This window comes from Leptodactylus fuscus, chromosome 3 (assembly GCF_031893055.1).
Source record: "Leptodactylus fuscus isolate aLepFus1 chromosome 3, aLepFus1.hap2, whole genome shotgun sequence".
NCBI classification, from domain to species: Eukaryota; Metazoa; Chordata; class Amphibia; order Anura; family Leptodactylidae; genus Leptodactylus; species Leptodactylus fuscus.
The window spans coordinates 172,406,573-172,422,246 of NC_134267.1; positions in this window are offsets into that span (position 1 = coordinate 172,406,573).

The following is a 15,674-nucleotide window of genomic DNA, read 5'->3' on the forward strand; positions in this document are numbered from 1 at the left end:
GCTGTTTTTACAAAAAAAAAAGCTCCAAAGCTTGGCAAGGTCCAAAAAAGCTTTGTAATTAGGAAGCTTGTTTTCCGGTGCCAAAATAAGCCACACGTTATTTATGTGTTAACTAACCCAAAGAGTTTACTTTATTCAGACCAATACACATGGCACATTTCTGAACACGCAAAGCTGCTTCAAAGGCCCCACATGCTGAAACGTCACCAATCTCTATGGATCACTTATCTTCACAGCCACTATATAATTTGTGGAATACTTACCATCACATACATTGTGGATTACTGGCTCAAAGAAAACAGAAAAACAGTGCCGAGCAGCCAATAGTGTAATTCTGTATGGATGGAGGTAAGTATTAAGGCAAAAGGAGAGGTTCTCACCTTGTTGGGTTGTGGACTATTGTTTTTTTTTTTTTTCTTTCTTTTTTTAAATGTAGATTGTGAGCCCCGCATAGAGCTCACAATGTACATTTTTCCCTATCAGTATGTCTTTTTTTTTTTGGAATATGGGATGGAAATCCATGCAAACACGGGGAGAACATACAAACTCCTTGCAGATGGTTTTATGCCCTTGGCGGGATTTGAACACCAGGACTCCAGCGCTGCAAGGCTGCAGTGCTAACCACTGAGCCACCGTGTGGCCCCTTTGGTTGTGGACTATTGTTGACAGTAGTATCTTTAGTTCCTACTTAAAAGTTCATATTCCAGTGGTTATGTTGGATAACTTCCTGCTGCAAATATAAGATAAGATAATCCTTTAATAGTCCCACATTGGGGAAATTTCAGCGTGTTACAGCAGCATAGTAATACAGATACAGGATAATACAGAGTAATATATTACAGACGTAGACACAGATAAGCTGAGAAGAGAAGATATACTAGGAGGCCATAGCAGCTAAGGAAAAACAGAAGAGAAAGAGGAAGACCTCATGGTCATCCTCATAATCATTAGTTCTCTGTGCGGAGAGCTCTTCGTTTGGTCTGATGTAGATTATACAGCCTGGTCGCGGTTGGAAGGAAGGACCTGCGATAGCGCTCCTTCTCACACTTGGGGTGAAGCAGACGGTCGCTTACAGTGCTGCCAAGTCCCATCAGGGTCCCATACATGGGGTGGGATTTGTTCCCCCACATGGAGGTCACCACAGACAGTATCCTTCTGTCACCCACCACCTGTACTGGGTCCAAGGGGCTCCCCAGGTCAGAGCTGGCCCTCCTGATCAGCCTGTCAAGTCTATTTCTGTCCCTGGTTGATATACTGCTTCCCCAGCAGGCCACACCGAAAAAGATGGCTGAGGCAACCACAATGTTGAAGAAGGCCCTAAGAAGTGTCCCCCGGACTCCGAAGGCCCTCAGCCTCCTGAGCAGGTAGAGTCTGCTGTGGCCCTTTCTGTGCAGCGCCTCCAGGTGACCAGCCCAGTCTAGTTTATTATTGAGGAGCACGCCCAGGTACTTATAGGTCCTGACTATCTCAATACATGTTCCTTGGATCTCCACTGGGGTCGGAGAACCTCTCCGTTTACTAAAGTCCACCACCATCTCCTTAGTCTCCCCAGCATTAATCCTGAGCTGGTTCTGCTGGCACCATTCAACAAAATCCCGGTTTAAGTCTCTGTATTCCCTATCGTCGCCATCAGTGATAAGGCCGACTATAGCAGAGTCATCGGAGTACTTCTGTAAGTAACAGCTGGATGAGTTGTGCCTGAAGTCAGCAGTGTACAGTGTGAAGAGGAATGGGGCAAGAACTGTACCTTGTGGTGCCCCCGTACTACAGATCACAGTGTCAGACACACAGTCCTGGGCTCTCACATACTGAGGGCGGTTTGTCAGGTAGTCTAGGATCCAGTTGGACAGGTGATGGTCCACACCACCAAGGTCCAGCTTCTCCCTCAGTAGCTCTGGCTGAATATCATGGAATACTTGGATCCTATATAATAGAAGCACCTAGAACTAGAATATTTAGAGTGCTGCATACATCCTTCTTCAATACCTTTACATATTCCAGAAAGGATGATAGATATAAAGGGTTAAACAGGCAAACAAATACAATAGAAGAAAACCAACACATACACAATGCAACTTTACATTTAGAATGTTCTTCACTGTTCAAATAATGTTTTTCAATCTCTTTCTACAGCTACAACACTAAATTGCTGTCTATTGCATTAAGATTAATGGGTTGCTTCAGCTCTGCTATATATATGTAATCCTTCAGCACTCAGGCTTCAGGAAAAAACAGTTTATGATTATATTTTACCGGAGCAGGTGCAAATGTAACCTCAATCACATAAAATAGAAAACTATGGAACATTCAGGAAAAAAAATAACTCAACAAATATAAAATATAGAATTTTCTTGCATGTGCGTCATCCTCTTATTGTAATGTACGTTGTATGTTAACACTGCATTGCAACAAATCTATTTAATAAAGCATTATATACCGGTGGGAGGTGTCATATTTTATTATTTCAATGCAAATGTGATTAATGGTTTACTGATCAAGTTTGGAGAGGTGACTTAGATGTACATGATGTCATTACTGCAGGACACATAGGCAAAAACCTGAACTCTCCATTCACTTCTATAGAAATTCCAAACATAGCCTGGCCTCGGGTGTAACTAAAGGTTCACAGGCTCTGGTGCAAAAGCTCAGTTTGGGTCAGCCCGTGCAACTTATCCTCACAAATGTTAGCCGTGTCCCATCCATACATTTTAATAGTTATTTTTTCCTTTCCTTTTTTTTCTGGGTCACATACCATGTCTGTGTGCACAAGCTTCACATCGTTCCCATCTCCTGTTGGTGCTCCACACAATCATGTCCTCTTTTGTGCTGAAATCTTTCCCATAGAATCTGTCCTTGACTGAATGCTGCCGACCAACTGCTATTTTACCATGAAACGGTCGATTTTCTCCTTTCTGAAAGTGGAAGGCTGTGTGTCATAAATCTTCTCACTCCAGGAACTATAGGGCAGGAGTCATGAATTTACCATGCACAGACTACCAGTCAAAGGAATACAGTAAGGAGATCATAGAAGTTTATCTAGCCCAAGTGTGTTTAGAGTCACCTATGGGCCCCTTTAGCTCCTATGCCTAGTCGCAACTGCAATAACTACAACCCCTATACCAGTACATAGTCCCCTCTAGGGCCTGCATCTATCAGGCATTTACACCAAATGTTGTATATATGCCAAAAATTTCCAAGATGAAAATACCCTTTTACTGTAATTATATACTCTTAATTTAAAATTATGACATAGGATTAAAAAAAATAGATGTTTAAGTTAAAACATTTTTTAAACGTTCCAAACCACGTCCTGTACTGAAATAATTATTCTGTGGATGGTTTGTCTTATGGGGGGAATTAGAGTGAGCATCAATTGATCAGTATATGAGTAAGTGTATAACTATATGAGCACATGAATACAAGTATACATATTGCTAAGTGATCACCTACCTACTCATGGTCCCAAACTTGCATAATCAACAACACTATCTGGCCAAAATAATAGTGAATATCACAAAAATATGGTTATCCAGTCAAAGTTTTGATAATAGTAGGAAGGTTGTATAACATTTTACTGATAGAACCTACAAGGAAAAGAAAGTTGTAAAGGATCTATCATATGCCATGAATACAAGCCTGACACTATGGACTTTTTTTCATAGTGCAGCACTTTACATCATATTTTGGAAGAAATATCAAAGAATACCACCGTAGTATTATATAGCAAAGACAGATTCCCCCACGTCCAAACCACAGCACAACAGATGGGGTATTCCTGCCCCTGTGTGCGGTTTAGGACAGGTGGAATTTTAATTAAATTAGTACAGCAATTAACTCCCCCTATAAGATGATAAGAGGAACCTCCTCCCCTTGTGTTTTTTTTCTGTCCTTTGTGCAGGACAGGTGGAAGGAAGTTTCTCTTACCTCCTTACCCTTTTTTCTGTCTGTGTAGGTCAGGAACGGTCCTACCTGTTCCCCGCTCCTGTCTCGGCTGCGTCTGGCCTGTGTTCCTGGCGTGCCGGCTGTGCAGCTTCTCCCTGGGTTTGAACCAGGTCTTCCTCTATTTTTGCTACACAAAGTGATTTTTAAAGAGGAAACTTACATAAATTTTTTCTTAGGGAGGAGACTGTTGTCCTTCCCCTTCCCCCCTATATAAACCCTGTCAGGACAGAGCTCTGGTGCTTGCTCTGTTGTTAGGACCAAGCTCCGCTGCTCCTGTAGAGCTTTGTGTGTTCCTTTTCTGCTAAAGCTGAATTTGTGTTGAAGGTACTGTTTTAACCCTAGCTAGGCTATGGTGTGTTTCTTTAAATACTTAGTATTTTATTCTTTTTGCAGTTTTCCTTCTCTTCTCCCAAAGGGGACGAAGCTCCAAGATGGAAAGGGTCTTCCAAACACTGGCACCTTGCCTGCAGAGATTGCAACATTCCGCTCCCTGACGGATATGAATTCAACAGATGCGGTCAGTGTCGGGGCCCTCCTCCTGAGGAACCTGCCCTTCGTGATATGGTCGCATGGGTTAAAGAATTTGTAACCGACTCCATGCGTGAGATGAAGGACTCCCTTTTCCACTCCGCTAAAAGACCCCGTAGGGAGTCGTGGCCATTAGTGTATACTTCTGATGAAGGTTCAAACACAGTGGAAATTTCTTCTGATGAAGATTCTGTTACTGTTCGTATTTCTGTTCTGTTCATATTTCCGGTGGAGAAAATGTCGAAATTATTCAAGTCCATCCGCCCAGTTGAGCGTGATGTGGACGATGGGGAAGCCTCAGATTCCACCTATAGAAGGCCTAGTGCCTTCCAAGTGGATCCAGCCCTGGTCAAAGCTATGGAAGTTGAGTGGAAGCACCCGGACAAGGAGTTTTTTCAGTCTAAAAATTTTAAGCTAAAGTTTCCTTTAGAGCGAAGTGAACAAACCAGCTGGATTCCACCTCCGAAGGTTGATTTAACTGTGGCCAAGCTTTCCAGGCGTACTGTTGTTCCATCTAAAGATGGGTCTAACTTGCAGGATGCCATCGATAGATGCTCAGAATGTGTCTTAATGCGTATTCACACTGCAGCCGCCTCTCAGGCCTGCATTGGTGTAGCCTCCTTCGAGGTTTCTAACAGCCTACAGTCAAACCTGGCAAGATTACAGCGGGATATTGGTGGAGTCCCTCTTGACGATCTGCTGGCATCCTTCTCATCCCCATTTCTAGCTACCAATTTTTTGTCTGAAGCTTCCACGCACCAGGTGAAAGCGGCCGCCAAGGGTATGGCCTTATCAGCTGCCGCCAGAAGGCCTCTTTGGCTCAAGCCTTGGAAGGCAGACAATGCCTCTAAATATAATATCTGTGGTCTTCCGTTCGAACCTCGTAGACTGTTTGGAAAACAGTTGGATGAAATCATGGAGGGGCTGGCAGATAGTAAGGGAAAGTCCCTTCCTCATCCTACAGAGGTAGACCCGGAACATCATCTCAAGGTAGAGGTTCCCAGCATCAGTCTTCTTCCAGGCTGAAGTATACCAGAAGATCTGGATTACAGTCCAGAGGATCTGGCCGTCGTTTCTCCAAGGAGGAACCAAAAAAAGTTTTATTTTTGACAATCACTGTACCCCTCCTGTGGAGAGCTCTCCACCCATCAGGAGTCACCTAAAAAGCTTTCTTTCAGCCTGGTGCCAAAACATCCAGGACCCTTGGGTCCTCCAACTAATTCAACATGGATACCGCATAGATTTTGCGTCTCCTCCTCGCGCCAGATATATATCGCAACCTGCTCTTTCTCCAATCAAAAACAAGCGTGCCTGGAAGCTATGATCCAAGAGTATCTGGACAAAGCAGCTCTGGAACCAGTGCCACTGGATGAGAGAGACGCAGGCATGTATTCTCCAGTCTTTCTGGTGCCAAAAGTATCAGGAGGCTGGAGGATGATAAAGGACATCAGGTACCTGAACCATTTCATACGCAAGCTGCATTTCCGCATGGAAACTATAAAATCAGTAGCCGCCTTCCTGCAACCTGGCGACGTTCTCGCCACCTTGGATCTCAAGGATGCCTATCTCTATATCCTGATTTTTCCTTCCCACAGGAAATATCTAAGAATAGCCGTGCTATTAGACGGCCAACTATGCCATCATTATGCCATCAGTTTGCCTCTAAATATTTACCATTCGGCATCACGTCAGCTCCTTATGTCTTTACAAAAGTCATAGCACCCATTGCTCCTTATCTCAGGCTTCAAGGGTTATTCATAATCCCATATCTGGATGATTGGCTATTGAAAGCTCATTCAGAGGAGCTACTAAGAAACCAACTTCAGGTGACCATTTCCCTCCTCCAGAACCTCGGATGGATAATCAACTGGGACAAGTCACACGTTGTACCCTCCACAAGGAAGACCTTCCTAGGGTGCGTCCTAGACTCCATCCAGATAACTGTGTCTCTTCCTCCTCAGAGGAAGGAGAAGATCAGGTCGTCTGTCAACCATCTCTATCAGAAGCGCCTGGTATCAATCCAAATGACCATGAAAGTCCTTGGTCTCATGTCAGCATCTGCGGATGCAGTCCCTTGGGCACTTTGGCACATTAGTACCCAGAGCGAGGTCCTCAAGTTGTGGAACCGCAGCCCCCTGAGTCTGGATTCACTGATCCACCTATCCCTCAATGCCCGTCTGTCACTCAGGGGGTGGTCCCATCTAAAAGACAGACGGTCCATGGTCCAGCCGATCTGGACCCTTTTGACTACGGATGCATCTTGCGTAGAGATGCATTTGAGAGGGACATGGAGTTGGCTGGAGAAGAACAGGTCACCCAATTGGCACGAGATCAGAGCCATCTACCTGACACTTCTACATTTTGCCCCCTTACTTCGGGGCAAGGCAGTGAAAGTATGCTCAGACAACCTAACCACAGTTCTCTACCTGAACAAGCAGGGAGGTACCCGGTCCCCTGCCCTTCTGAGGGGAACAAATCTTATTTTCTCCTGGGCAGAAACGAATCTCACACATCTCATGGCGGTCCACATCAAAGGGTCCTTGAACATGCTGGCGGACCAGTTAAGTCGGTATATGTGATCGGTGTGTAAAAGCATTGATTCATCATGGTGTTCTTTAATCTCCCCTCTTATTTGGATGCTCCTGGTGTTGTCTATTAAAGTCTCATCATCGCAAGTGAGCAATGTATATTTACCTGCAAACGACAGTCACGCTGCTACAGCGAGCGGCTGTTTACTCTTTGCTAGGTAGGCGGAGTTTAGGGAGACTGGCATCTCCGGCTCCATCTCCTATTGGCTACCGGTCGGCGCATGCTCCTGGGATACAGCATTCAGACAGGCGGCAAGCCGGCTGGGTGAAGATCCCAGTGATTGGCCAGGACTGAATGTATGAGTGGTCCCATGGACTTTAAATGACCGGGCTCCGGACTTGTCCCACACGGCTATACATCAATGCCGGCGAGGGGCTGGGGGCTATACTGCTAGAAACTTTGACTCCAGCACATAGAAATTATGCAAATATACCTCTGATGATGTGCCCCATGAGACAGGGGACACTGGAACACGTCAGGTAGCGTTAAACAGCTAGGTAGGGTGTGCTGAATAGGCTTTTGTGGAGGCTAATTACCAATACCCCACAGAGAGTACTGAGAGAGTGAGGTGTTTCCTGTCCTATAATAGCACTAAACAAGAGGGCTACATTATAGTGTCTGCTGGGGTGAGGAGATATTAGACCCTAGCAGCTGCCTCTGCTATAGGACTGGGGAGAGAGGTCCCACACTACACTTACCTTTGGGAATTGGCTGAGCTTAGTAATTGACAGGAGCTTACCTATATGGGGCTTTTCCTTGATACAGAAGGCTCACATTAGGATACAATTTATTGTAACTGTGTCTTCTCTGCTGTTGCTTGGTAGAGAGGCAATTTAGTACTACCAGAGACATACACTCCTATTGTCCCTTTGCAATAGTGGTTAGGTAGTACAATCTTGATAGCTGATTCAGGTGACACACCTTACATATGACTGCTGTTTTTATGGGGAACTAGTTTTTCTTCAGTTGGGAAATTTTAACTACGCTAATAAAAGTTATATTTTAAATAAAAGGTCCTTTTTGGGTAGGCACACACTCTCCTACTCTTGGCGGTTTCAGAAACAGCTAAGACAATTGATCAGAGAAGGGAAAGCCAACTACAGGCGGAAGATGGAACTACAGATGGGGGAGGGTAGAATCTCTGGAGGTGTGGGACAGCCTTAAGGCAATTTCAGGACACAAGAAAAAAACAGCAGGGCATCGAACAGTAGGGGACAGGAAGTGGCTTAACGAGCTTAATCTATTCTTCAATAGATTCGACTCCAAGAAAATGCTCCCTCCACCAGCATGTCAGACAACCCCCTTCTCCTCACACACCAAGACCCAACCCCCACCGAACTGCGGTCAACTGCAATCTGACTATCTGATCCTGCAGGAGTCTCTAGTGTGTAAGGAAATGAAGAAGATTAGAGCAAACAAAGCGGGGGGACCTGATGGTATAAGCACAAGAGTTCTTAAAATGTGCAGTGACCAGCTGTGTGAAATTATTACGCACATGTACAATATGTCTAAAGCTGGGAGTGGTACCTCAACTGTGGAAAACATCTTGCGTGGTACCAGTCCCAAAGAAACCCAACCCGATGGGCTACAATGACTACCGACCAGTAGCACTGACATCTCACCTGATGAAGGTCCTAGAGAGACTGGTCCTGACACACCTACGCCCCCTAGTGAGGTCCGCTCTGGACCCCCTCCAGTTTGCCTATCGGCCGGGCATTGGGGTAGATGACGCCATCATCCACCTTCTTCATAGAGCTCTCTCTCACCTGGAGAAACCCAGGAACACTGTGAGAATAATGTTCTTTGATTTCTCTAGTGCTTTCAACACCATTCAGCCAGAGCTACTGAGGGAGAAGCTGAACCTTGATGGTGTGGACCATCACCTGTCCAACTGGATCCTAGACTACCTGACAAACCGCCCTCAGTATGTGAGAGCCCAGGACTGTGTGTCTGACACTGTGATCTGTAGTACGGGGGCACCACAAGGTACAGTTCTTGCAACATTCCTCTTCACACTGTACACTGCTGACTTTAGGCACAACTCATCCAGCTGTTACTTACAGAAGTACTCCGATGACTCTGCTATAGTCGGCCTTATCACTGATGGCAACGATAGGGAATACAGAGACTTAAACCGGGATTTTGTTGAATGGTGCCAGCAGAACCAGCTCAGGATTAATGCAGGGAAGACCAAGGAGATGGTGGTGGACTTTAGTAAACGGAGAGGTGCTCCGACCCCGGTGGAGATCCAAGGAACATGTATTGAGATAGTCAGGACCTAAAAGTACCTTGGCGTGCTCCTCAAAGGGAGCCCCTTGGACCCAGTACAGGTGGTGGGTGACAGAAGGATACTGTCTGTGGTGACCTCCATGCGGGAGAACAAATCCCACCCCATGTATGGGACCCTGATGGGACTTGGCAGCACTGTAAGTGACCGTCTGCTTCACCCCAAGTGTGAGAAGGAGCGCTATTGCAGGTCCTTCCTTCCAACCGCGACCAGGCTGTATAATCTACATCAGACCAAACAAAGATCAATCCGCACAGAGAACTAATGATTATGACGATGACCATGAGGTCTTTCTCTTTCTCTTCTGTTTTTCCTTAGCTGCTATGGCCTCCTAGTATATCTTCTCTTCTCAGCTTATGTGTGTCTACGTCTGTAATATATTACTCTGTATTATCCTGTATCTGTATTACTATGCTGCTGCAACACGCTGAAATTTCCCCAATGTGGGACTATTAAAGGATTATCTTATCTTATCTTTAAATATTTATGTAGGACACATCTGACAATCCATCCTAAAAATTCTAGATTTAGAGGACTTGCAAATTGATTGAGATTCTGGCTAATCCCATCCACACACTGCAGAAAAAAAATTCACTGCAGAAACAATACGTTTTCAAAAACACATTTTTGAATTGTTAAATTTTACTTGTGGAAATTATGGTGTTTTCTCTATAGTATAAACCCAGCAAAAAAACGCAAAGAAAACCATAAATGTCATGCTCTAATCTTTGTCCATTTTTATCGACATAAAGATAGCCTTTGAATAGACAGCTACATTTTCAAGGGTTTCAAACCAGTTGGGTGATAGCGGTTTGAAAAATGGCCGTCACACGGCAGTTGTGTGAATAAGCCCCTTAAGTGGGCTGCACTGGATCCATGTTAGACATTAGATCCATGAAAAATGACACAGTCATGTCAATCTGGCCTTACCCTGTTCTGACAGTAGAAGAGATTTGTCTGCTGCTGCTCTGCTACCACTATGTTTGCAGGCACTGTCTGTTAGCAGACTTTTCTCTGACAGATTTCAGACTTGGTAAATATCCTGTCCAGTATATCCTACCGTCATTTAAATGGACACCAGCTCTCCTCCTCCTGCTCCTCTTCTTTATCATTATATAAATACAGGGCTGAATCTCTGACAGAGCTTACAAAGTAGCTTGATGAGACAGTCCTGGCACTTCCCCTAAAAGTTGGTGACCCCATGTATTATCAGCCGCGTAGAAATAAAGCAAATATACCTAATCGGCAGGTTAACAATAGCGGGGCGGCTATCCCTAACACAATACTCACCCTAATGTCAGAGTATTCCTCTGATAAGAGGACACCTCACAGGATACCTAAATAGACCCTTGGAATTTGCCCTAGCAGAAACTCAGGGAGCATCCACACCGACAAACACCACCACACAGACACCCTCACGGTAGGCAAGAAAGTAAACAGACTGAGGTCTCATTCACATCTGCATCGGTAATCTGTTCGGGGGAGTCCGCATGAGGACCCCCCTAACGGAATACCGACCGGATTTGCAAGCGGTGTGCAGTGAAAGCAAACGGACCCCAAAGACTATAATGGGGTCCTCCGTGTGCTTGCCGCGAGATCTCCACAGGGAACATGCGGACAGGAAAGTAGTTTACAATCTACTTTTCTGTCCGCATGATTCGTGCGGGTAGCACTCAGCAAACATACAGACCCCATTATATTCTATCAGGTCCGTGTGCTTTCACTGCAAACCGCTGGTCAATGCATTTGGTAGTCCATTTCAGGGGGTGCCCATATGGACTCCCCGAACGGATTACCAAATGCAGATGTGAACCAAGGGTAAGCAAAGTAAGCAAAGTTTCGGAATTAAACAGACAGAAAAATTACAGGTCACAGGAGTAGCTGATCACAGAAGAATAACCAGCAAGGGACTGGAGCAAACCCCTAGTTTATATAGTACACCGGAGAGTGGGTCAGAGCCTTGGATGAAAACCCTTCCAAAACTACAGAAGTTAACCCTTTCCGGCTTGAACCAGCTCCCCCTAACAGTGGGCTTATACATCACATGACCATGGACAGATTTTTTTATCCACTGGAAGTAAGCATTATATCACAGCAAGCAGAGATCTAGAAAAACAGGTACAGAAAGTATTATGGATGCTGATAAATTATATAATAATAATAATAATAATAATAATAATAATAATATTATTATTATATGAAATTCTACAAACAATAACATTTATTTGATGAAACTGGACATCCCTTTTAACTCTTACTGTGTAAATGTTGAAGCCAATTGAGCCTGAAAATTGGAGCCTGTAAATGAAAATGACAAATACAAGTTTCTGGCTGCTTTATAATAAGTAAAGATGCAAAAGTGCACACCAAGTATTGTAAATACAATAAACTATTGACTATTCTGTTTAATATTTTCTACATATTGAAGCGTATGTCACAGACAGCACTGCAGAAGTATAGATGGTTTGCTGCTAATAAAAACATGAATTTGTATTTGAGCATAAAACCAAGTAACATATGCAAACACTCTGCGTACATTGTATTTAGAATTACCCCAGATGATAACTTCCTTTCAGATATATGCAGAGTACGTTGACAGCTCTCAAAGGCAACGCTGATTTTATCGTTCCTAGTTTCTGACATTTTCTTCCTAGAACCCTACAGTTTGATTGCATTAAGTCGCGCTCTAATCACTATTTTTCAAAGCTAAAGCTGACAGCACATGGAATTATTTTAGATTTCTGGGCAGGCACTACAGCATGGAAATGATACATTTATTTTTATGTGCATATAGCAACTGGAATAATCTACAAATTCCCAGTGAATTACTTGGAAATTCAGTGTAATATACATATACAGTGACCTCACATATCTCAGGGGCAAATAAATGGTGCTACATATTCCAAAAGCAAATTGCAATAATCCACTTGATATTACAGGACTAGCTGGATATTATAATACATGACCCCTTAATTCAAGCAGATATGAGACGTGACTAGGAAAGATGATGGGAGCATCACTCAATAACATGAAGCCTGAAATATGTAGCTTATACTTATGGCTAACTTAAAGGGGCACGCACACACACACATAGACACACACACACACACACTTTCTGTACTAATTCCTCTTAGTTTTCTAGATCTCTGCTTGTTATTATTTGTTTAGTTCCAGTATATAAAAATCAGTCCATAGTGATGTCGTGAACACATAGGTGCATGGCTTGTTACAGTCACAGAGCTTTTTATTGCTTTCATCAAAGATTGGCAGGAAACCAATATGTATAACTATGCCATGAGGAATTTATACAAAAAAAAAATATACTGGGAAATAAGATAAGATAATCCTTTAATAGTCCCACAGTGGGGAAATTTCAGCTTGTTACAGCAGCATAGTAATACAGTTACAGGATAATACGCTGCTGACCTTAGGCACAACTCATCCAGCTGTTACTTACAGAAGTACTCCAATGACTCTGCTATAGTCGGCGTTATCACTGATGGTGACGATAGGGAATACAGAGACTTAAACCGGGACTTTGTTGAATGGTGCCAGCAGAACCAGCTCAGGATTAATGCTGGGAAGAGCAAGGAGATGGTGGTGGACTTTAGTAAACGGAGAAGTGCTCCGAATCTGGTGGAGATCCAAGGGACATCCATTGTGATAGTCAGGACCTATAAGTACCTGGGCGTGATCCTCAACAATAAACTAGACTGGGCTGATCACCTGGACAGAAAGGGTCACCTGCTCAGGAGGCAGGAGATCAGCCCAGTCCAGTTTATTGTTGAGGAGCACACCCATGTACTTATATAAAATGCATAACTGTTCAGTATACTGTATAAAAAATAACATTTATTTGCTGAAAGTGCACAACCCCTTGTAGCCAAGACACCACATAGCAGGCCACAGCAAAAAAGTGCTGTGGGAAAAACCGCAATGGCAATGCATCATATATTTTTCCGCAGAGTTGCTCACAGTTGTTCCTCTGCAGACTTTCTGCTTCAATTAAACCTATAGGGAAACCTGTTACTGTATTTATTGGCCTTCTCCATTGTTTGGCCTCATTGCTGCCATGGCAACCCCTCATAAGCCAGCAATCTCATTGTGTTAGTGAAAGAAGGGGCACTACCACTCCCTTGCCACCCAGATACCCATATTTGCTATTGATCATGGCATCTGTGATGTAATCTGCCAGAGTTGGTGCATTTTCCAACTAATGCAGCAAAGTCCTGCGCCCTCTCAGAAACAATGTAGCGAGCACCGTTCCTGCACCTGCTACAATTCTGTGTGGAAAAGACAATAAGGGATTAAACTTGCTGAATGGAAGCAACTGGGAAAACCAAGGTCTCAAACCGGAGATGATGTCACTTGTGAGTTACTGGATACAACTGTATTGTAATCACTTATACAGTCTACAGAGTACAGAACTGGTATCTACAACTGTAGTCACTGTATGGTGGTTATATTGGCCTGGGTCTGGTGGTTTCTATTTAGTACCAGTATGGTGGTATTTTTATGATGGTAGTAGCTACGTAGTGATAACTTTGTTCATGTGTAGTGATATCTGGTCGTTAATGGGGTATTATATAGTCATATTGTGGTATTGTTGGCCGTGGCATAACTAAAGTTTTGTGGACCCCGATGCAAACGTTTGTCCATGGTTTCCTACCCCCTCCCTGGAGCTAATTCTTGATTGTGACAGTTATGGGATACTTGAAAGATATACAGCTTTAGTACCCACAACTTCAGTTATCAAGAATACGGTGAGTGAGCAGCGCAGTACCTGGATGGTGGTGTGGACCATCACCTGTCCAACTGGATCCTAGACTACCTGACAACCCGCCCTCAGTATGTGAGAGCCCAGGACTGTGTGTCTTACACTGTGATCTGTAGTATGGGGGCACCACAAGGTACAGTTCTTGCCCCATTTCTCTTCACACTGTACACAGAAGTACTCCGATGACTGCAATAGTAGGCCTCATCACTGATGGTGATGATAGGGAATACAAAGACTTAAACCAGGATTTTGTTGAATGGTGCCAGCAGAACCAGCTCAGGATTAATGCTGGGAAGACCAAGGAGATGTTGGTGGACTTTAGTAAACGGAGAAGTGCTCCGATCCCGGTGGAGATCAAAGGAACATGTATTGAGATAGTCAGGACCTATAAGTACCTGGGTGTGCTCCTCAATAATAAACTAGACTGGGCTGATCACCTGGAGGCGCTGCACAGAAAGGGCCACAGCAGGCTCTACCTGCTCAGGAGGCTGAGGGCCTTCGGAGTCCAGGGGCCACTTCTTAGGGCCTTCTTCAACTCTGTGGTTGCTTCAGCCATCATTTTCGGTGTGGCCTGCTGGGGGAGCAGTGTATCAACCAGGGACAGAAATAGACTTGACAGGCTGATCAGAAGGGCCAGCTCTGTCCTGGGGAACCCCTTGGACCCAGTGAGGTGGTGGGTGACAGAAGGATACTGTCTGTGGTGACCTCCATGTGGGAGAACAAATCTCACCCCATGTATGGGACCTTGATGGGACTTGTCAGCACTGTAAGTGACCGTCTGCTTCACCCCAAGTGTGAGAAGGAGCGCTATCGCAGGTCCTTCCTTCCAACCGCGGCTGTATAATCTACATCAGACCAAGCGAAGATCACTCCGCACAGAGAACTAATGATTATGATTATGAAGTCTTCTTTCTTCCTTCTTCTGTTCCTTAGCTGCTATGGACTCCTAGTATATCTTCTCTTCTCAACATATGTGTGTCTACGTCTGTAATCTATTACTGTGTATTATCCTGTATCTGTATTACTATGCTGCTGTAACATACTGAAATTTTCCCACTGTGGGACTATAAAAGGATTATCTTATCTTATAAACAATACTGGGACAGTATAATATACTCCTCCGTGGCCCCCACACAGTATAATTTGCTCCAGAGTGGCCCCCACACAGTATTATATGCTCCAAAGTGGCCTTCATACAGTATTATATGATTCAGAGTGGCCCCCACACAATATTATATGTTCCACAGTGGTCCAGGGCCCCGACCATTTACCCCTAATGGCCTAATCATTACGCAACCGATTATTGTTATTATTGGCCTTTTTGCACTGGATTTGTTCAGCAACAATATTCTTATCACTAATTGCCAGACTTAATCTATATTGTTACTATTGCTTCAAAATAGAGGGTACATGTGTGCCCCAGAATATAGTATCTGTGGGCACCCTTTCTGAATTAATCTATTGCTTTTTATCATAATAAACTGCTGAAGAGAAAAAGTACCATATGTCACTTATTTCTATCCCTTATCATCCACATATAAAAGAGCTGAA